Below are 5372 nucleotides of genomic sequence, written 5' to 3'. Positions count from 1 at the left end.
AATATCTGTCACCTTTGAATATCAGTGTAATGTAAGTTTCTAAAAGGTGTAATGAAGAATTCGGTTTCTTTGGTAATTTGGAAGAACTTATAGGTTAACAGCAATGAGTCTTACTCAGTTGTCAACCAATCTGGGCCAGGACTTATACTATTGGATATATTCTTAATGATTCTTTCAGTCAACTTGCATATGATTTCATTATCCAAGCTTTTTATTTTCTTATCTGTTACTTTTCTTATTTCTTAGTCCCTCTCCCCAATTTTAATGGGAGCTCTCAAGGATTGTTGATACTAGATGAAAATTTCTCTCATTTAGTAAGTTGAGTATGTAATTTAACTCTTTTCTTGCTTAAATTATTTATATAGGAGGCCTGTTGTATTTTTATGTTGTTTCCCATTTATTTAATTTTTTTTTCTCTTGTTGCTTTGAGAAGTTATTTCTTTGTTTGGTTTTGCCACTTTGATTACTATGTGCCTTAGCATTGTGCTAACTTCATTTTTCTTGGCACATAGTAGTCAATATGGCAAAACCAAACAGAGAGATAAATAAGTTCTCAGCTATTATCTCTCCACCCCCCACATCGTTCTTTATCACTCTTTTCCTTATTTCTTCACTTTCTGTTATTATATAATTGGACCTTTTCTTCTTGTCTTTGTTCATTAAATACACTACATTTTCTTGCAATTCTTATTTTTTTCAGTTTGACTTACTTATCAATGTTGGCTTGATTTTTTTTAAATTTATACACATCTCCTCTTGTAAAATTTTGTTTTGATAGATTGCTAGTATATTCTTTAGCTCTTTTAATTCTGTTCGTGTGGAACCTCTTATTGTCTAAAAAATGTTTCTTTGATTTAGTTTAACATCTCATCTTATAATTGCTTTATTTAACTGGGGAATGCTTGTTAAACTTCTGTTGGAAGTACAATGAATGTAGGTTCAAGTATTTTGAAGTGCTCGGAGTCTGGTTTGGGTTTCTGTCCCTATCAGTAACTTCAGTTGAAATCCTTGGCTTTGCCATTGTTATTAGAGTTTTTTGAAAGATTTAGAAATCTAGTGACCTTAGAAATGAGTTTTTACATTTATACCAGTAAGCTACTAATAATACTTATTCAATTCAGGTTATTTTACTTACCATGCAGTTTTACTTGAGAATTTCCTTAAAATTGTCAGTTAACTGGTGATTTAGGCTACATGATGCCTGAGAAATAGAAGTGACAGATGATACCTGCTCATGATATGAAATATATTTATTTATATTTTCACAAAATCATTATTGTTTAAATTTAGAGTATAATACATGTGAGACATGGCAATTCCTAATCTAGGAATGGATAAAAGCAATGTAGAAGAGAAGAATGGAGTTCTCAGATTTTCAAATGTATGAATGAATGGACTTCCAGGCTAGGGAGAGACTTAATATTTATATTAAAAGAATTCTTATCTCAAAATCATCTAGAATATATTAATTGCAGATTATTACTTATCCAATCCTAAGTTTAAAGCCTTAATTATTGGATTAATACCAAATTAAATAACTAAAGATGATATATTTCAGTTATAATAAATAGATATTATTTATTAAGTGATTATAGCTACAGCATAGAAAATATTATTGAGTTTAAAGTATATACATATATACATATTACATATATGTATATATTATTGAGTTTAAAATATATACATACATAATATATACATATTAATTGATTATAGCTACAGCATAGAAAATATTATTGAGTTTAAAATATATACATATATATACATATGGCTTAAAAAGTTAATCTTTCTGTATATATTTATCAAAATAGAAAATATGCATTGTTAACATCTATTTATTTTTTATGAAAACAAAGAGCAGTGAAAAAAATTTTTGTTTAAATTTACTATTTATAACAATTGAATATATAAATATTTATATTTTGTATAATTGACAATTAAACCCCACAATTAAAAAATAGAATAATTAGCATAGAATACATACTACATGGGCTATAGTTTATACTGCATTTGATAAATCCAAATTCAATTTTGAATACTGAATTATGTCACGTGAGTACCATCATTGAGCACAGTACCAGGGAGAAAGATCCTACTTTAATACTTCTAGCTATGATTCTTTACCCTAAAAAGATTGCTGGATAACATAAAAACAGAGAGAAAAAATATATAAGCATACAATGCACAGAGAACGTTATATAGAAAATAAAATTTAAATATTATTTCTTTTCAAAAATAATCAAAAGAGTTCTCTCAGTCAATAGAATTTAATTTGAAGAAAGTATAAGTGAAGGATAGCTTTGTAACTGGAGTACATTTGGGAACAGATTCAAAGAAGTGAAAATTATTGTGACTAGATATACCCAGCAGGGTGCAGAGCTCATGGTAGAATAGATAGGTGGAAGGAGAAGTTAGAGATAGCTTATGAAAATAAAGAAAACAAAAATATGTTAGGCCAAAATATTGAGGGCCAAGTAGACTGGTTCTTAGTCGATAGTTTGTCACAAATGGTGGGGTATGAAGAGTGTAGTTGGAATAAAGAAAAGATCACTATCATATATATGGAAATAATCACACTAGGCAAGAACTGTATACTGAAAAGTGGTAAAGATGGTGATATGATTTCTCCCACTCAGTGAGTGGCTCTTATATTCTGGACACTATTTCCTTTGAGGTGCAGAAGCTTCTCAGCTTAATATAGCCCCATTTATTTATTTCTGCTTTCACTTGTTTGGAGAGTACGGTTTCCTCTTTAAAGATACCTTTAGTCCTTTAGTCTCAATGTCATGGAGTGTTATACCTAGGTGATGTTCTATATACTTTATGGTTTCAGGTCTAATATCTAGGTCTTTAATCCATTTGGATTTTACCTTTGTACATAATGTTAACTGAAGGTCTAAGTTCGCATTTTAACAAGTGGCTAGCCAGTTGTGCCAACACCACTTATTGAAGAGGCCTTCCCTGTTCCATTTAGGATTTTTTGCACCTTTATCAAAAATTAGGTGATGGTATATTTGGGGAACATTCTCTGAGTACTCAAGCCTGTTCCACTGATATGAGAGTCTGTCTTTTTTCCAATGCTGTGTTGTTTTAATAACTATTGCTTTGTAATACAGCTTAAACTTAGGGTAAGTAATACCTCCCATATTCCTTTTTCCAAGTATTGCTTTAGCTATTTGTTGTTTTTATTGTTCCTAATGAATTTCAGAAGTGTTTGACCCACTTCTTTGAAAAATGTCATGGGTATCTTTAGAGGGATTGCATTAAATCTGTACAAAGCTTTGGGGAGTATTGTCATTTTAATTATATTAATCCTGCTAATCCAAGAACAGGGTATGGATTTCCATTTCTGTGTGTCTTCTCTTATTTTTTGTAGCATGGTTTTATAGTTTTCTTTGTATAGGTCCTTCACATCTTTAGTCAAATAGACTCCAAGGTATTTGAGTCTATGTGAAACTATTTACCTAGTACCCATCAGATAAGGGGTTAATATCCAAAATTTACAAGGCACTGACAGAACTTTACAAGAAAATAAATATCGAACTTCATCAAAATGGGGAGAAGAAATGAACAGACACTTTGACAAAACAGAAATACAAATAACTAAAAGGCACATGAAAAAACGCTCCACATCACTAATCATCAGGGAGATGCACATCAAAACAACTATGAGGTACCATCTTACACCACAGAGATTGGCGCACATTACAAAGAATGAGAACAAGCAGTGCTGGTGGGGATGTGGAGAGAAAGGAGTTCTTATTCACTGCTGGTGGGACCGTTTGGTCCACTTTGTGGAAAGCTATATGGAGATTTCTCTAAAAGCTGGAAGTTGAGCTCCTATATGATCCAGCTATACCACTCCTAGAGGTATATCTTAGGAACACAAAAATACAATACAAAAATCCCTTTCTCACACATATATTCATAGCAGCACAATTTACAATAGCCAGACTCTGGAAACAGCCTAGATGCCCCTCAATAGATGAATGGTTAAAGAAACTATGGTAAATATACACAATGGAATATTATGCAGCCATCAGAAGAGATGAAGTCATGAAATTTTCCTATACATGGATGTATATGGAATCTATTATGCTGAGTGAAATAAGTCAGAGGGAGAGAGATAAACACAGAATGGTCTCACTCATCTATGGGTTTTGAGAAAAATAAAAAACATTTGTGTAATGATTCTCAAAGACAAAAAAGAGGAGGTCTGGGGGGGGGTCCAGCTTCTACATGAAGCTCACCACAGGGATCATTTAGTGCAGTCACAGAAGTAATTACACTGAGAAATATCATAGCAAAATGTGACTGAATGAGAGAAGTAGAAAGCCTGTCTAGAGTACAGGCCGGTGTGGGGTGGAGAGAACGGACACTTGATTTATTGGTCATAGTAATGTTGCACTGGTGAAGGTTATATATATATATAAATTCTTACCACAAGCTGTGTTCTTTACACTGATTGAATAGAAAGAGGAGGTACAGTAAATGCACCCCATATACACCTCAACACAGGCCCTTTGCGTGGTCTGTATTGTTAATTGGGGGACAAAAAAAAGATGCTGATATGCATTATACCCCTTCAGTAACAGTATCCTTACCCAGGCTGTAGAACAATGAGAGCGAAAGAGATAGAGACAGAGAGAAAGAGACAGAGACAGAGAGACAGACAGAGAAGAGAGAACAAAATACCTGCCATAGAAGTAAGCTGAGGGAGGGAATATCACTGGCGAAATTGTTACTGGAAAATATGAAAGGTGAGTATAGGAACATTTATGACTGAAAATAAGAACAACTTTGTAATTTTGTGTTTCTTGGTGATTCAACTAAAATTCTAAAATAAGGACTAATAAAATATATAAACTTCATCTAGAAGTCTTTTCAGTCTGGAAGTAATAAAGAATCATAAACTCTGAGCATCTCCATCTTTGTCTGTTTCCTTTCACTCATGAAACTCTAGAGGTGGCAACAGAGGAAACATAAATCTTCCTCTCAGTTTCCCTTCATAAAATTTACCTGCTCAGTTTTCTGCCTTCAAAAAACTAAAAACGGATTGTTTTTATCCATTAATTTTCTGTAAATTTACAAGTTTCTTTGTTAAAGAAGCTACATAAACTTGAATTTTAGGTTGACATCGTGTTTGATATATATGCTTTAGATATGCTTCATGTGTGTATTTATGCTATATGTGCTTATAATTTTTTACTTACTGCTTTTGTAAAGTTATAAAAACTCAAGATTAAATAAAAACTTTAGATTACTAGAAATAAAATTTTGCTACCTCTACAAAAATGTTGTACATAAAGTGTATGCAGAATCAGAGTCAAAATAAGTTTTCTATATCTTTTTTTCTCTTTTTTTTTGAACCT

At 32.0% G+C, this 5372-nt stretch overlaps 1 non-coding gene across 1 annotated transcript; it reads left to right on the top strand.

Annotated features, from left to right (window-relative positions):
- Positions 1 to 4431: 4431 nt before the first annotated feature.
- On the top strand, positions 4432 to 4557 carry LOC126016669 (small nucleolar RNA SNORA51). The gene has a single exon (XR_007498453.1). It is a non-coding gene; the product is annotated as a small nucleolar RNA SNORA51 (small nucleolar RNA).
- The last annotated feature ends 815 nt before the right edge of the window (positions 4558 to 5372 follow it).

Source organism: Suncus etruscus, chromosome 8 (assembly GCF_024139225.1).
Source record: "Suncus etruscus isolate mSunEtr1 chromosome 8, mSunEtr1.pri.cur, whole genome shotgun sequence".
NCBI lineage: Eukaryota > Metazoa > Chordata > Mammalia > Eulipotyphla > Soricidae > Suncus > Suncus etruscus.
This window is presented reverse-complemented; position numbering and strand designations above follow the sequence as displayed.